The 19234-nt window shown below is 36.6% G+C and overlaps 1 protein-coding gene across 1 annotated transcript in view; it reads right to left on the bottom strand.

Moving 5' to 3' along the window:
- LOC107702466 (protein tyrosine phosphatase type IVA 3-like) overlaps positions 1 to 11507 on the bottom strand; it is a 53190-nt gene extending 41683 nt beyond the window's left edge. Inside the window, exon 1 of the mRNA XM_016504804.1 lies at positions 11404 to 11507. The gene's annotated coding sequence lies outside the window, so the exon portion shown is untranslated. The remainder of the gene's footprint in view (positions 1 to 11403) is intronic.
- Between the last annotated feature and the right edge of the window lie 7727 nt (positions 11508 to 19234).

Below are 19234 nucleotides of genomic sequence, written 5' to 3'. Positions count from 1 at the left end.
ATAAAAACGTGCATTACGTCTAAATTAACTCATAAAAATCAAATATAATTTCGTAAATTGCATAAACAATTATGAACAAAACAGCATCATGTATTTATGCATTGCTTAATCCAAAGAGCCGAGCGCCATTCACTCTGATTCTATTTTAAAAACATATGAGACACAGTGAAAAGGAATAAACCTCCACAAATTCGTGACGTGTTTTCTAAAAGTTTAAACTGTTTTAACTTTGCATGGCTGTCTCTCTTGTGTGAGATGCGAGTAATATCGTTATTGAAGAAGGTGTACCATCGATAAATATTGATACCGTTTTATCGCCCAGGCCTAAGTTGTATTAACCCGGAACAGTTTTTTCAGATATCACTCCCGGCATTTTCCTGCTGTAAGGAAATGGACTCATTCAGATGTCCCTCATGGGTCTCGCTGCTAACAGTTAAACGCAGCTGAAGATGTCGAGTGGGGCCCACTTACAGGAAAACAGGAAGAGGCCAACAACCTCCAGGTGCCTTTGAGCAGAACAACATGTGTATGAGATAGGCGAGTGGTTTCCTTATGAAAAGATATGTTATTTAAGCGTTTCGCTTTCACAACGAAACAGCGTCACACACGGCGGCCTACAGAGTGAGCGGCGGCGGCCTACAGTGAGCAGAGGCCGGGCGCTAGCGTGAGGAACGGCGGGAGGGTTAGAGTGAGCAGAGGTGCGGACAGATCTTCTTTATTCACCAAGAGCTTGTAACACTCCAAAGAGAAAGGAAAAATTGAAATCGCATCATATGACCCCTTTAAGAACTGCAGGTAACATGCTGCAAACATCTGCTGTGAGCAAGCTGGGCCTGGAAAAAACAAAAAAAACACCTTTGCTTTACAAACCACTCAACTTCTTTTTGAATTAAGAAATTAGTGCTCATTTTTATACCATTTTCATGTTTTAGTGAGTTTTGATGAAAATGTTCCTTAAATGTACTCAGCATTTCGTCATGGCATATTCATGCAAGTCTAGTTTATTTTGACTGAAATGGCATTTGTATTCAAAGAAAACAACATCAGGAGATTAATCTCATACACAGACTAGAACGTGTTGAAGTGAGACAATTAAACTGCTAGCAAAGTGGTTCACTGGTTTTCAGCTCTTTCATCTCAAGTGGATCAATATCCAACATACCCCTTTTAATTAAAATTGTTTTACAGTCGTCATAATGTGTCTTTTTCATTAGGTCTCAATTACAATTAATGCAACTATAAAACTCATCATCGTCAACAATCATTTTAGTTAGTAATTTCACTGATGAGATCAACATTGAAAAAAAATTAGAAAGAACATTTATATGGCCCTATGATTTCCGGGATGCGTACATGGGCAGAATGTGGTCATTAAAACTGAATGTGAAGTATAATGTGGAATGGCTCAGAATTTGGCAAATTTTGGAGCAAATTTGGCAAACATTTTCAGCACATTGACAAAAAAAGGCTAGAAAATAAAAATGCAATGTTTTGTTGTATTTTCATTTGATCACAAGTTTTATTAATTTAATTTCCTTTTTTCCCATAAATGTGCTAATTATTTATAATATAAACTATACCTATATATATTTTGATGACTAACATTTAATCAACCATTTAAATGGAATCCAAAAAAAAAAAGGAAAACACTGAATTTTGGGGATAAAAATGGATTTCATAGGACCTTAAAATTTCTCAGTAAAATTTCTATGCTAATTTTAAATTAGCATACATTTCATATTAAACAAACCTCCACAATCCTCTGGGAATCGTCTTTCACAAGAAGCTGGACAATCTGGCCATCCTGTAAACCCCTAGGAGACCACCAGCGGTCTGGTCTGGAGGTCTGTCTGAATGCAGGAATCCGAATTCTCACAGAACTCTGAAAGGTCAGGACTGCCCAAATTTGGCAGAGCAGGGAAGGGGATCACAACACAGGAAATCCCTCATCCTGTCTCGCAAGTATCAATGAAACACACACACTTCAGTGTGCAATGAACACTGGTCAACAAGAGGACAGCATGGCCCTGTGTCAATAAATGAACACTCATACACCTGCATTATGATAGTCTGATTAACAAAGCAGTAGCAGTTTAAAAGAGAGCAAGAAAGCCAGAACGCATTATCTAGTCAAAGTGGATATTTTGGATGCTGTTTTTTTTCATGGGACATTCCCTGTCTGCAGCTGTGAGTTTTCAAACAACACACAAACCTTACGCTGATGTCAGAGGGTTTCCTGTCTGAGAAATGCAGCTGGACTATCAGCCGCGTAAAAAAAAAAAAATAATAAAATAAAATAAAAAAATGACAGGAAAGACAAAGATGGGGGCCAAACCAGAGTTTGTCAACATGAAACAAATACTCAAAATGCTCAATAAAATTAATTAGATATAACTTTGGCACTACCCTACAAATATTTACACTGAATATCCTGTTTCACTTGGAAATATGATACAAAAGATGTAAAATAGACTCTGAATGCCACTTTAAGTTGACTGAAGAAAAAAGGAATTGAATTTGATCTCATTTACTTTAGTAATAAACATTTCATTCACACACATTTATAAATATTCTTTAATCAAAATTTTATGTAAGCCTAACATGCAATCAAATCCTTAAAATTCCCACTGGATATTATTTTGTACTAATCTACACGTTCTGCACCTTTAAATGTAATGCAGCATGCGAGTTGGACTCTCCATCACGATAACGTCTGTGTTCAGTTAGTGACCCAGAATCCACCATGAGAGAGTGGAAGGGAGTCTGGGAAGTCTGTTCATTTGGCCACATCACAAATACTAAATCTTCCTGAAGGAGAGGAGACTACTGCACCGCATCAAATCATATGGTACAGGCCTTACAATTTAGTACCTGAATTTGACATTAACATTCAATTGCGTTTTTTCTCCCCAAATTTATTTTAGTAGATAGAAATGTATAATCACAAACCAGATTAAATTGATTGTGGAACATTTTATCGTTTGCTAGGCAAAAATCTTAAATCTGATCACTTAGACAAGTTATTACATACCCCACCTTTCAAAGGTTTAGGGATAGTGAGCCAAAAAATAAAAAATAAATAAAAAACTGAAATAATACTTTGATTCAGCAATGAACCATTAAATTTATCAAAAGTGACAGTAAAGACATTTATAATTTTACAATATTTTTAAATAAATTTTAAATAAATTATTTTCATTAGGTTCCTGAAAAACTTTATCACAGTTTCCACAAAGAAATTAAGCAGCTCAACTGTTTTCAACATTGATAATAATATGAAATATTTCTTGAGCAGCAAATCAGCATATTAGAATGATTTCTGAAGGATCATGTGACACTGAGGACTGGAGTAATGATGCTGAAAATTCAGCTTTGATCACAGGAATAAATTACATTTTAAAATATATTAAAATAGAAAAGAGTTATTTTAAATAGTAATAGTATTTCACAATATTACTGTTTTTTTCTGTATTTTTTAACAAATAAATGCAGCCTTGGTGACTAAGAGATTTCTTTCAAAAACATTAAAAAATATATCTTAATCTTATTATTCATGTCTGTAGCACAAATAGTGCACCCCTAATGACTGTTTTCAAACAGGTTTCCCAAACACTCTACACATTCAACTGGGATAGAATAAAGTACTTTAGCATACAAAATGTTGCACACTTAAACTTGAAGCATGGGCCTCACATTTTACATTACTGTATGGGATTCAAAAAAGCCGCCCAATGCCTATTTTGACATTTTAAACTAATAGCATGATTTGTGAAGACGTTCCTGACTGAACACCCAGTTGGAACACCAGAAGTGTTGCCTGTTTTTACAGCCTGACATGGGGGGAATGAGTTTTCCCTCTTTTCCCACCCTGTCTCCTCATGATTAAATCCCAGGCTTGCGTTACAGCAGGCTCAGGCAGCCACCCATGGCCCTCCACTGGATTAATTAAAAGCATTTATATTACAACCACTTCATTGGATGAGAACAATAAGCCATTGTAAAAGAGCAATACGACATTGGGAGGTAGATCTATCCGTGCAGAGTGACTGCTTTCGTCTGTGTTTCAAGTTAATGGATGTAAGACAATCAAAACCACTGGTTACGTTCACTGTTGTGTAACTTCCTGTCGAGATCCCAGGCTTTTTAAATAAAGTGTGATTATATATCACCAATTAAAGGTGATTTTAGTTGGCAAACTGCATTCTATAATTAATGCATGTTACACTGTTGGTTACTAGTTTTTACTTGACTTAAAGGTGCCATAGAATGCAAAAATCACTTTTATAAGGTGTGTGAAAACAACCAGCCTATAATGGTAAAAATCCACCCACTCATTGTTTTATAATCCCAATAAATCATAAACAGTCTCTCCACACTAGCAGTTCCAGATTTCTCACTACTATGACGTCTAGGGCTGGGTATCGTTCAAAAATTTTCGATATCGATACCGGTTTCTGAACGATACTTTTTTCAATACCAATTTTATGAAATCAATTTTAACAAGATTACATTATCTAAAAAAAAAACTTTGGTTTTATTTTTCAGCTTGTTGATGTTTATACAAACTCAAAGACTCATCTCCTGTGCCACTGCACAAAGGAACAAAATGTAACCAACACAATAAATCAGTGCAAAATAGTTTTAATAAAGCTCAAATAGTCTTCAGTTTACACATCTGTTAGGCTACATTTACACTAGTTAGTGTTCGTTTTAAAACGCATAGCTCAGACAGAATCAAGATTTCTATTTATTTTCCACTGATTTACTGATGAGCAATGGGAAGTTATTACAAACACTCGATGGTGGTTTAAAGTGAGTTGAGTAAAAGCGGAATATAAATCTTATTTATTGTCTTATGTAGCATGATGCTAATGACTGAATGACCGTTCTGTCGCTTGTCGGAGATAGTGGAAAGCCGGCTTGAAACGCAGTGGAAACGCCAGTATGACGAGGATCGTTTTTTCATTTTAAAACAAACGCACCAGTGTAAATGTAGCCTTACATATATGGGGGCTGGGACGCATTTGCACTACGGCCTCACGTGTGCGCCACATCTCTGAGTGTAACCGGTGTAAACTAGTAGGTGTGTTCGACTTGACGCGGACCGACTGTTCAGACCGATCAGTGTATTACAGTACCACGAGAGCTAAAGAGAGCAGACTGCTCCGTGCGCTTTCGAATCGCTCTCGCGGATGATCGATCTGCGCCGCACCTCTTCTAGTCGAACACCGGTTAGTGCTGCAGGCTTATTGGCTCACTGACGCTGATGAGATTAACTCCTTAGGTATCAAAATTTGGTACCGAACGACGAGACGTTTTTCGATACTCGATGGTATCGAGGCAATTCGGTCGGTGCCTAAAAAGTATCGAACTCGATACCCAGCCCTAATGACATCATACTCTGGGAAAGTCCCACCCATTTGTGATGCTCTCTGCCCTATGTTTCGGTATGCACCAACGAACATAGGAGTCTCCATAGACCGCTGAGGACACGGTGGTTACATTTCATTTTCGAAGGAAATGTCCCGGAAAAAAATGGAAAAGTCCTATACATTTGTGCTAACATTTTACGCCGGAGTGCCTCACAAACGAGGGTCAGTTCAGCGCTGGAGTTGTGCAAAGATTGCTTCTGAAAGAGTGATCGATACCAACGCTTCGTGCGCAAACGTCCAAACTCCAGACAAAGTAAGCATCACGAGTCATATTTTGTTTTCCAAAAGAGCTTTTTGGCTCTCTGTAAGGCTAATGTTGCTAAAGCTACCATTGTCTCTGCCTGTTTTCACTAATGCTGCCTTCACATGCTACCAGAATGATCGTAAATAGGAATGTGGTAGTTAAAAATTGCATTTGGAAGCAATGTGAGCTCCAGCACGTGCTTTCAGATGGAGCGGCATTTACTACACAGAGCCGTAGATCACTGACAAGCTACACAAAATCGCGTTCAAAAAAAGCGCAGGCATTCAAGCGGCTTTACTGACGAGATGCGCATGAAAATCGCATTTGATTTTTTGCACAGCCCTAACACCAGTTAATCCGTAACACCGGTATGCCCGCGAGCATGAGCTCTTGAAGCTCCGCACTCTTCTGAAAAGTTCATTTTTATATTATTTTCATTTAAAGGGGACAAACACAAAAACAGCGCATTTTGGCTCATACCCTAAAAGTGGCAATTTCAACAAGCTATAAAAAATTATCTGTGGGGTATTTTAAGATAAAACTTCACATACACACTCTGGGGACATCAGAGAACAATTTAATATATTGTATCAATGCATTCTATGGCACCTTTAAGTAGCCAGACTATCTGACTTGTTCATTTTTTGCCATTTCAGGCCAATCTTTTAATTTTTATGCACAATGAATATGAAAAAGTCTGTGGACAGTTCAGGAACACAAAGTATGATCCAGAAACTAGAACAGTGTGTTTTATTTTTACTTTTGATTTGTTGTGATCCAACGATAGAAGCTGGCTAATGTTTTAAAACTCTATACATCCTCTTTCACATCTGCCCTTGATTCAGACTGTTTTTCCTGAGTATATTTCCTTCTTCCATTAACACTGAAAATCTAATATTAGCGATTATAGGACACAAGAGAGTCCTAGTGAATTGATATCCTAGTTGTTTTGACCACTAATGGTAAAAACACTGGAGTTCAGAATGATTCATCTTTACATGATGAACTATTAATTAACTCTCCATCTCATCACGCTAACAAGCCTGAACCAGACGGGCTTCTCGAGACATCTGTACGGTGACGCATTTGATGTGAGAGTCAGGGGCCGTCATGAGAACCGTCATCTTGGTTACTAAACCAAATGTACGGAACAATGGATTCATGAGGTGAAGAGTCAGTCTGAAGCGCTGCAAATCCAGATTAAGGTTTGATATCTGATATGTGGAGTGTGTTAGCTAAATACTTCACTTACTGCACCTCAGTCCACAACTAATGCACTGAACATAATTAAAAGCAGATGCAGAAGATGGAAACCACCAGTTTCCTCCAGAGTCGCTATTAAGGAAAGCCACTGCTTGAATCTGCAGCATCATGGCCAAAAGTGATATCATCAACTGAATTGGTCAGACAAACTCACTTCCTGACTGAATCTTCTCAGATTAGACACTGGCTCACTGAACCGCAAGGTTATTGTCAGGCTTAAAAGACCACTAATAAGTTAGCAACTGTAGCTTTCAATTTTCTTTCCTACGATCAATCAGTTTCAAAAATACAAAATGTGTGCCAATTGAAAGAAAACAAGTTGATAAAAAGGATCTAATATTTGGTAGAGCATTATTTTTTTTTTGTGGAGTTGTTATAATCTCTGTGTGCAAGTCAGCAGGTTTTAATCCAATGCAATAACATTAAGTAGCATTTTCAGAAAAAAAAAAAAAAGAAAATTCTCTCCGATTCAAAATGAACATTAGTGTATTAAGTGTGTCATCATCATCATGTTAAGTTGAAATCAATCTCAATTAAAAATATACTGAACATAATATAACCAACAAACATGTTTCGCATTCTCTCTGGAGAAATTACTGTAGCATTTCATAAGTAATGTCACAAATCTGATAGTCATTTTAACATGAAAACTAAAACTAGAAAATTTAAATACAATTAACTATTTTCTCAACTTGGTAATATTTAGTTATATTAACCTTAGAACTTAACATCTAGGTAAACAAAAACACCTGAAACAGAGTTTACTGCTCTACCTTCCTCTTATTGTTTTTCATGTGGCTTGCTTTCAAGACTAGTTTGCCATGAGGGCGTCATATCGTCTCATGTACTACACTCACACACACCCAGTAAGTTGCATGACTATTCTCTGCTTATTTGCATCAACCTAAAACTTTGACTTTTCCTAACTTTTTAAAGTTTTGAAATAAGAATAACACAATTTGTACTTTTGTGACACTTAGATCATTTGATATATTCTGCAGACTAAGTTAGCCATGTAAAATAAACTCTACATCATCTAAATGCATCAAATGACTGGCCAGTTATAATACGAAAACATAAGTAACAGGAAACCCCAACAGAGTTTTGTGGCATTTATTGGTAATTGTTTACCGTGTTGGTAGGTCTGGGGAGGGGGATAATGTAGGAAACACTGACAAATCACACAGAGTTCTAGTTCTCTTTGCGAACAGAACACAACTAAGGTAGGCAACAAGTTGTCAGAGCAATGCTAAACACTTCTAGCACAAGTGAGAGCACATCAGTAGGAGCTCTGGAGCGCACGGCTTAATAACTCCCCTGCTGCGAAAAACGAAACCAAAGTTATGTTTACTTGGCAACAGCTGAAATTTGCTGCCAGCTCCATGTTTGAGAGTGTACCGTTTGTTACGTAAAGGACGTGGGATGTTCTTACAGTTATCGGAGAAGAAACTGAATTAGGTTTATGCAAGTTGTAAATTCACATCTGTGCATGCACATCTTCAAAGTTGATTGGTCAAAAATTAGGACTGAACTGCAATATAACAATTTAGCAATGAATAAATTAACTCATATTTCTGTTTTACTTTAGATCTGAGAAGCTACACTAAGGCCTTACTATATGGTTATTTATTATTTATTTGTTATCTTAAAACCATAATTTAGTTTCCTAATTACATGTTCTTGGAAACTGTTTAAGGAATGTAAGCAGAAATCAATCCACTTCCAATTTGGTACAAATTTCCCTAACTAGTTCTCTTTGGATGGGCAGATGACCAATAATTAAGCGCACAATGGAAGTCCATCATTCCACATGATGAATAAAGTGCCAGTCGGCTGGAGAGTGTGTTTGATTGATTTGCGTGATGTTATTTGTTTGTGTGAAATTGGATGTGCTCACAGTTCAATACATCTGCGTGCGCCGGACGCATGTGCACTCGCAAGAATACTTGCTTCAGTGAGCTAAGAGAGTTTTTGCTTATGCACAATGCATTGTGCACAAGAATGAACGCATGCAATGCCAATATGAGTTAACATTGATGATATTTCTAGTCTGTCTGATTTAAGCTATACTGGGATTTCAAGGCTATTTTAATTTTTATGCATGTTAAATGTTCTGCACCACAAAAGTTGCATCTAATAAGCCCATAAATGAGGAACATCTGGAACATCTAAATGACCTGCGGCTAAATGTAAGTTGGCATACACCCTGGCACACTGTGTGTGGCTAACAACTGTTTATCAAACAGATAATTACATGACCCGAATCCGGTTTGGGTCAAGTGCTGGCTGATGCTCATCAACTTTGGTACATACTTCAAAGCTGGAGATAAAGCATGTTTATTCATTTTCATTCTGCAGGGGCTGGTAACTATCGAAGTCCCAAACCTAGGGAGAATACACAAAGATTTTTCAGAAACGATTAGGCTTAAAGAGCTCTGTGACCCCTGCCATCGCCTAGAACCACCTTTGGCGCTTTAGGAAGGAGCGCCACGTGACTTTCCTTTCATGTAAGAAGTTAGTGCCTGGTCATAGTCATCCAGCTTGGCAGATGTGATCTAAATTTCCCTGACACCCCACAACCTCGCGGTCAAGTTTTATAGACCACAGCCCAGGGCAAGTAAAATTCCCAAGGAATTGAACAAAAGGGGAGCCCCATATAGCTGAAGCCGCACTGCAAAAAGAGCAGTCGGCTGACATCTCAAGGAATCCTGTATGTTACTGAGAGTGCAGAAACAGCTCTTTCTGGCACATGGACTGAAGGTCATGTGGAAGTATTTATTTGAGGCTCGGGACCCTTTTGGGGAAAGCTCTGCAGAATTCTTGGTCCTGAGAATTTGCTGGTCTTTCTCTTACCACGTAAGAGATCCACTGCCGAGGATGAAAAACACAATGTGCAAAGCAGACAAAAATACCACATGCATCGCTCACGGGCTGGGAGTGTTGTGATGTACTTCTGAAGAAAACAGCTGATTTACTTATGTAAAAACAGCTTTGCCACCCGTCTTTAAGGTAAAACATGAGAGAGGGCATGACGAATGAAAAGGATCTTGAAAAGTCATTTTAAATTGAAACACTATTTTATAAACACAAAAACTTGCAAGTTTAAATTAGGGCTGTGCAATTAATCGCATGCGATTGTAAAGCGCATCTCGTCAGTAAAGCCGGTTCCGTGATTGGTAGTAAATTTCAGATCGAGCAGCATTTAATACACAGAGCCGTAGTTCACTGACAATCTAGGCAATACCGCGTTCATAATCGAATGCGATTAATCTGCGATTATGAACGCGATATTGCCTAATTGTCAGTGAACTACGGCTCTGTGTATTAAATGCCACTTCATCTGAAAGCAGGTGATGGAAATTTACTACTAATCACGGAACCAGCTTTACTGATGAGATGCGCTTTACAATCGCATGCGATTAAATGCACAGCCTTAGTTTAAATATATACATATATATATAAATCAAATATTGTAAAGAAACACCCCACCCTAATTGAAATGACACATATTCCCATTCTAAAAATGCAACCATAGAAGTTAAATGTGTAAGATGACCTCTGTAAATGAAGTATGTCTAGCAATCTGAATTGTGAATGACCTGAAGGGTGTCTTTACTTTACCCATCAATCATGTCAGCTTGACCCAACACAAACACATTGGCAATGCATACCAAAAAAATGTCATCACTCAATAAAATAAGGAATTAGCTTGTCACTCTAAAGTAAAAAAAGACTTATGTAACCGGCACAAATCCTAAAATATGAATCTATGATGTGGGTGACTTGGCTGAAATACACAGGTTCCTAACCTGATGCTGCGAAGGATAAAAAGACGTTATTCTTCAAGATTATTCCATTTACAATTATGTTAAAATACATAAGATTTATTATGATGAAAAAATGCTATACGACCAATTCTTTTCAGTTTTTTTACATTTTTTTTTTCTCACATGTACTTTAAACAGTAGCTTCCCATCTGGAGATTTAACGAAACGGAGACATGGACAGAAAATGACAAGATGTCGCCCTAACCCGTGGAAACTGGCCTATAAACTGGCAATACATCATCATTTAACCTCGTTTTAATAGGAAAACAGTGTATAGTGTTTGTTATTTGAGTAAAAAATCCTGTAAAATTTGGTTTATCCCAGTCCCCCCCGGAAAACATATACCACAAAATGCCGCGTTAAGCACGTACAAAACACAGACAGATATTTACGCAAATCATACTTTACATCTACTCTAATTCAAGTAAAATAACCGAAAACTAGATCGATAACAATGCCAACCATGATTTCCGATAGAAAGCCGGTTTGGGCAACACCCTCAACCACACAATCCGCTTAAATGCTCATCATACACGGCTCTCTGGTCCTTTACCAAGTCTATTTTTCATCAGTTTTGGCTATCTAATAAGGCTTTATTCAAATAGATTGCGAAAGACTGCGCCTTCATTTTACTTACCGAAAGGTTCCCGCAAATAATCTATAGAGTGTCTGAGTGACTCAAGCCTCGCCATGCGATCGTAGTGATGTCTCATTCGCGAGCGAATCGTTCTGTTCGACATGTTCTTTTCCATGAATCAAACGAACCGATTCCAAAATCCAAATGATTCAACCAGATCAATTTGCTTGAGTTCCCCTAAACCTTCATAACGTTTGATTCATCAAATGCATGAACGAACCAGTGTGACTAAAACTTGTATGTAAGATTTGTTGCATAAAATTGGGCGAAAATAGCTACTCTTAATAATAGCTCAAAAATGTTACAAGATAAATATTAGGCTACTTACTGTGCCACTGGAGTTTTATGTTGGCTTAGCTAGTCTATTGATTTATCCTTGGACAAATATCCAATGTCTAGACAATAAAGTTTGCAATTTTATTCATTATTATTTTGGATAAAACAACATTTTTTTTGACAGAATTTGAATTGGCTGTCAGGTGCAGTAGCCTATTTTATTAAGTCTATAGTGAATTTATAGGCTACACTTTATATTGTGTGAGACCATAGTGCAAATAAAAATAAACTTTTTATAATATTTTATTTTACTAACCTTTAATAACCTTTTCTTATTATTTGGATTGTTATATCTAATTGTTAATTAGTATCATGCTCCAATTAACAGAAAACACAGTGAAATGTAAACACAAAGCCATTGCCTAAATGATGCCACATAACTAAAATATGACAAAGAGGAATCACCTGAACTAAATATGAGAACATTAAAAAAAAAAACTTGTGGGAATTCCCCTTTCCCTAACATGTATCAACGTGTTCTACTTGATTCTGTTGTTGTATCTGACTTAAAACGAATGAATTAAAATGAAGTGTTCAAGTGAATCGATTCCGTAAAATGAATCGAACTGCCTAGCACGTTCTCGATTATTTGCTCCTCCCACAATCTCATTCTGCTTCATGACTCGCCACATGACGGAAAATCGAAAACTTATTGCATATAATGCTAGTGATTTTATCAGATGCTTTATCTAAAAATCCTGAATGATTCAGTCATATCAAATCATCGAAATGGCAGGAAACAATAGGCAACATTTTGTAAACAAGAATAAACTGGACGTGTCTGAGGAAGATGAATTTACCACATTAGTTCAACAACTGCAGACATTAAAGAAAACTGAAGTTATTGTGATTCGTGAATATGGTCGAAATATTGCTTTAGATTGCAGCGTTGATTAAAATAGCCTAGATTACTGTTGAAAAGTAATTAAGCAAAGCATAACTTGAACTAAAGGTAGTAGCTGCTGAACCATTATCATTTTCTAATAAAGCTGTCAAACTCAACAGTAGAAGTACATTGCAATGGTTTAATTTCTGTTTGAGATTAAAGGACAAAGCAATAGTGTTAAAGCTATTTTAAATAAATACTATTTATACTGCTGTTTTAGCCCAAAGCGCTGTGTGCTTCTTTTTCATAAAGTATCTTTTTGACATAAAAGGTTCTTTGGAAAATGTGGTTCTGGGCAAAGAACCCCAATTAACCTTCTTTTCTCTCTCTTTCTCTCTCTGTGTATTGTTTGTTTGTGAAACAGGAAAGACCTTTAACAGTTGGGATCCATGCTGCTGCTGATGTGGATATATGAAATACGCCCAAAACCCACGGATGTAACGTTTTTAAATTTAAATATCAAAATCTTCTCCCTAAGAAGATATCTGGCCATATTAAGCAAACACTAGCTTTAATAACTAAATTAAAAGCATATTTACTGTATTATCTGTTGATTTGTTTTGCCCATATTAACTTAGTTAAATGTGATGATCGCTTAAAGAGGTTGTGAACTAGTCTGTTAAGCTGAACCGTTAGCACTTACTGTATGAAGTGTTGCATTTACACATGAATGCCACGTGTGAACTCATGTCTAATGACTATAAACACTGGAATGTTGGAAACTCACAGTTTTGAACCAGATTGAATCAATTGGTTTATTTCTCTGTTAACTAGTGAAAACGCTTCTTGTATTGCTCTGTGATTAAGCCACAAAGCAACTTTTGGTTTACATAATTATTTCTGCTTGTAAAAACACCTTGCGTTTTAGAAATATGCTATATGTATACATTTTGGAACAGGAAAAAAAGGACTGTGTGAAAACCTATAAACTCAAAGAATATAATAGAAATTACACTACACCACTAAAGCATCACATACCATTTATAAATAGGTTTACCAGCTATTTATTTATTTATTGAAACTAAAAAATTAGAATGTCATTGTTTAATAAAATAATACATATTTATCAAATATTTAACACATGAGTTGCATTATTAAATGAAGCAAATCAGAAACATGTATGTTTTAGTTTTCTTGTGACTTGTTTTTTCCCAATCAGTTAATGAATGCATTGAGGATATTTGTGGATGGGGATAAAACTAGGCCTTGAAAATAATATCAGAGTCTGTTTATCATCTTTATCATATCAAACATCTGTTGTGTAAATGTATATTAGTATTCTTCTTCTTCCTGGCTATTTAATAAGAATGTCTCCTTCATATTTACAGGTGCCTAAATCCAGAGTGAACAAATGCAATTTTTGGAAAGTAGATGATAGTAAAATATTGTGGTTATGATCAGGTTTATTTTTACCCACCTATTTATTTATTTCAACTAAAAATGATTGGGCTACATATAACGTGATTGTTTAATAAATTAATCATTTGTTTGTTTCCCTTGTCAAATAATATTGAAACGATTACATGATACAATGTAATTATTTAGTAAACGTGTGTGTTTGTTTGAGATTAAATTGAGTTTATTTTCGCATATATTTATTCGTATCTTCAAACTATTTATTTCAGGCTTGTGCATGTTACAATTTAAAACATTTATAGCCAATAGACTGTGGTGGTCCAGGCATGTCCGCCCACATGTTAACACCTCCATCAATTATGTAAAAGAGACATTAATGAGGAATGTCCATACATCTTCAATGGCCGATGTGCTTCATATATAGGCCACAAACTACACAACAGACCCTCACCATCGCTTCAGCTCTTCTCAGAGATGCAGAGAGAGCGCGCAGACATGCTGGTCAGGAGAAAATACAAGAAATACTCCAAACAGAAAATGACCTACCTGGGTCTGATCGCTTATGTCATTCAAAACACTCCTGAGAAGAAATTAACGTTTCACGAGGTAAGTTTACATTTAATGCATTCAGTCACCCTGTTGAAAAAACCAGCATATGCTGGTTAGGTATGTTTTGACGCTGGGATGCTGGTTTAAGCTGGTCCTTTGCTGGTTTATGCTGGTCCTTTGCTGGTTTATGCTGGTCCTTTGCTGGTTTATGCTGGTCCTTTGCTGGTTTATGCTGGTCCTTTGCTGGTTTATGCTGGTCCTTTGCTGGTTTATGCTGGTCATTTTGCTGGTTTATGCTGGCCCTTTGACCAGCATAAACCAGCAAAAGGACCAGCATAAACCAGCAAAGGACCAGCATAAACAAGCAAAGGCCCAGCTTAAACCAGCATCCCAGCGTTAAAACATACCTAACCAGCATATGCTGTTTTTTTCAACAGGGCAGGGCCTACTATATTTTTGGTGGAGTTATTGTTTCCCGTTTTTTCTAATTGGATGCAAACATTTATTTAACATTGATGTATTTCATCATGTTTTAAATAAAGCAATTACAGAAACGTAGTCTAGGCTATTACAATATTTTGGTTTGACTGTAACTTTGTTTCCCCCATCAGTTAATGAATGCGGTGACGATATTTGTGGATGGCGACAGAAAAGGCCTTGAAAATAATATCAGAGTCTGTTTATCATCAAACAACTGTTTTGTAAAGGTACGTAATTCTTCTTCTTCGTCATCGTATTGTTATTATTAGCTACTTTTATAATTATGTTTTGCCTTCATATTTACAGGTGCCTATAAATCCAGAGTGCCCAAATGCAAAACGCAACTTTTGGAAAGTGGATGAAAGTAAAATCACTCCAAAGATACTGAGGCGACACTTCAGTGGTTTGCGCGATGTTTTCCCTGACTTTTGTGAAACCATGGAAATTCCCTCTGTGAAGAATGCGACGGAGAACAAGTCGACCTGCAAACGCCCCGAGGCAGAAAAGAAGTTTACCAGCCCGTTTTCCATAGAGTCACTTTTGCAGCGGGAAAGCAGCGCGCCCGTGAGGCACAGACCGGTACTTTGTGCAACAAGGAGCCTGGAAAACGCGTTTGTGGGCCTCACAAATGGAGACCGCGGTTTGGCGTGCAAGAGGAAAACATGGGATTGGCCCAATCAGACTGCATACGCCGATTTCAGTGGATCATTTTCACACTTTTCTTTTCCTACTTACAGTTTGGGCCAAATGAATGATGGATGCAGTCCCTCCGGTGGACCCTCCAAGAGGATGTGCTCAGTCTCTGAACTGTCCTATTGTACAGCACCTGAGAGCATTAGGCAGTTCACCTCAAATGCTGTGTCCTGGGCCTACATGTAAAACGGCACTTAACATACACATACTTTTCTTAGTGTACATATTTCTATACATCTTACCGATTTACTCTGCATTGTTGAAAATATCTGACAACTGCTTATTTGCCAAATAAATCACGATGTGTGGGTGAGCAGATTACATGTTGTTGTTGTTGTTTTAAAGTATAGGCATTTATGGTTCAGGATAAAATTAAAACCCAATAATTTATTCCATTCAGACACAAAGACGAGATGATTCAAATAAAATTTATTGACCTCCAGCTTCCAGCAGTCAATATGCATGCAGATACAGGCTTCAGTCAAAATGAGTTTTTTTTTTCTTTTTTTCCAAAGTTTCCCAACCTTTTCTTACAAAACCGCGTGCACCTTAAATAATTAGTTCTGTAGCATACAAACCACAAAAATACCAGTTTTACATGATCAAATACTGCACATAGAAAACATTTACAAAGCACAAGTATAAAATTACAGCTTCCCCATACAGCTCTTTACCATTGTGTTATTCCTAAACAGCAGCGCACTGTCAGCTCAAATAATTTTCTAAAAATTTTGAGGGCCGCTCTTACTCTGATAAAGCTTTGATCGTGCTCTCTCAAAGTGCAAGACTTGATTGGGTTACATATAGTGGATGCAACTGGGCATCGTTTTCAAAGTAGCTACGTTTCTCGTGAAAGTTGAAAACCTCTGTCTGTGAAGGTGAGCATGTTCCAACAGTGTCTTGTGCTGTTCACAATGTCATGAATAATATGAATGGCTGATTTATGGCAACAACAAAAGAGCTGCTAACAGCTTTGCTACATGGATGAGAAAACAGACTACAAATGACCGTCTTTACATATGTGAAATAAATAAATTGCCAATGAGTCTTTTAAGTCCAACCCAAACGTACAATAAATTCAAGGTTGTAATCATATAATATGAATGAAATAAAAAGAAATATTTTCTTTTATTCAATGTCTTAGTTAAGTGTGATCACAAAAAAAATAGAGCCTAAATTTAATACACTGCGTGGCTCTTTGAAAAAATAAACACAGACATGCTGCAAAGAAAATGCAATTCTTAATTTCTCCAGATCATTTTACAAATCTCAATTAAGTAAATGTAAATGACTAAAACAGGCATGCACCGAATGTTACATTTGACCTATAGGCACAACTGATATCTGATATCAATCTTAGTTTTTCAGCAAAACTGAATGCTCAAATCAATAGTGATAGCAGACAGATTGATTTAGATACCAGGGATGTTGTGCTCATGTAAGCCTTTAAACATCAACACATACCGGGTAAAGATGTTATTCTGTCACTCAGACACTGTAAAACAAATATGTTTTATATACAACAAGATTAAATATTTAATACGCACATTCAAGTAATAAACAAGCCATCGCCTTTCATCCAACAAACCCCTCTGTAAGATAATTCATTTTACAAAAATAAGATAAAAGCTCAATATATCCTCATTAGTCTTTATATTTGTTCACAAACGTAACAAAAACAGTATTAGGGGTTCATAAAAAAAGACTTCACAAGGGTTTAAAGGAACAGTTCATCCACAAATGAAAATTTGCTGAAAATGTACTCACCTTCAGGCCATCAAAGATGTAGATGAGTTTGTTTCTTCATCAGATTTGTAGAAATGTAGCATTACATCACTTGCTCACCAATGGATCCTCTGCTGTGAATGGGTGCCGTCAGAGTCCAAACAGTTGATAAAAACATCATGATAATCCACAAGTAATCCACATCACTCCAGTCCATCAGTTAACATCTTGTGAAGTGCTGTGTGTTATTAGAAATAATTTTATCTACATTCACTGCAGAGGATCCACTGGTGAGCAAGTGATGTGTTGCTAAATTTCTCCAAATCTGTTCACATGAAAAAACAAACTCATCTACATCTTGGATGGCCTGGGCTGAGTTCAATTTTCATTTTGGGTGAACTACACTCTTAAAAATAAAGGTGCTTCAAAAGGTTCTTCAAGCGATGCCATAGAAGAACCATTTTTGGTTCCACGAAGAACCATTCAGTCAAAGGTTCTTTAAAGAACCATCTCTTTCTTACCTTTTTATAATCTGAAGAACCTTCTTTCGCCACAAAGAACCTTTTGTGAAACAGAAAGGTTCTTCAGATGTTAAAGGTTCTTTATGGAACCATTTAGACAAAAAGGTTCTTCTATGGCATCGTGAAGCACCTTTATTTTTAAGAGTGTATTCCTTTAAATGGCCCAGATAGACGTAAAGGGATTACATTCCTATTTGAAATTAAAGCAATCTCTCAACATTTCTATAATTTATATACATCATACAGTACCTGACGAAGCGAAATCTCATAAAATGAATGATCAAATTCACGCATCATTCTCAGTTTTACAATCTACTGTCCATTTCTGAATACAAATAAAAAAGTAAGCATGAATACCAGGTTTACCACTTCCAACTGTTTCCACACAGAAACGCTCTTTCAGGTTTATTCAGCTTACATCATGACATCACATTGATATTGATCTGTATTCAGTGTATTAAGATCATTCTCCAGTCAGGCTGGTGTCACCTACTTACACTCACACATAAACTGTGCATGCCATAAAACTGCCCAAAAAAAAAAACTCTTCTGACTTCACCATGTATAAACTTAAAAGCATGAAGTGGTCTCGCATATAAAAGCATGAAGTAGTTCAACAATGAGCATTTAAACGAACCAGATGCCAGCCACTTTTTCTGGCTTTTTCAGCCAATCTTATTCAGAAGTTACAACATTATACTCAAAGATTTGTACAGATTATCAGCACATCACAGAAGCATTTGACAGCTGGTTCTGATTACTGTCAGAACAAAACAGATCTGATCATTCTCATTCCATGTTAAAATATCAAAACGCATCCAAACCACAGAAATCTGGAAGCGGCAAATCTAGATTATTTTTTTTTTGTCAGTGTTGCATTTGGTTTAGCTATGGACTGCAACAAACTACATCCATCCACTACACCTGAAAAAATAGAGCAGTACAGTACTAATATTCATGCATTCACTCTTTTCATTTTGCAAAAATGCAAGACCAGTTAGATTTTGTAACTACTTCATTGTACAGTAAAGGGACACTTATATTATCCCAAATGTCCAAGTACGTAAAATCACATAGAAAAAATATCAATATCTAATAGTCATTTCATATGTGTTTACCAAGGACAAACATTCAGCTGCAAATACAATTTGTTTTCAGTACAGTAATACAATTTCATCTTAAGTTAGAATTAAGAAATCATTTTTTGTTCCTAATTTAATGTACAGACATTTGTCTGTTAGTGGAAAAGAGAAAGGTGCAACACAATCAAACCTGTGCAAATACA

Source organism: Sinocyclocheilus anshuiensis, unplaced genomic scaffold (genome assembly GCF_001515605.1).
Source record: "Sinocyclocheilus anshuiensis isolate Anshui unplaced genomic scaffold, SAMN03320099.WGS_v1.1 scaffold1142, whole genome shotgun sequence".
Classification (NCBI taxonomy): Eukaryota; Metazoa; Chordata; class Actinopteri; order Cypriniformes; family Cyprinidae; genus Sinocyclocheilus; species Sinocyclocheilus anshuiensis.
The sequence above is the reverse complement of the archived record's forward strand: the minus strand, read 5'-3'. Positions and strand labels throughout refer to the sequence as shown.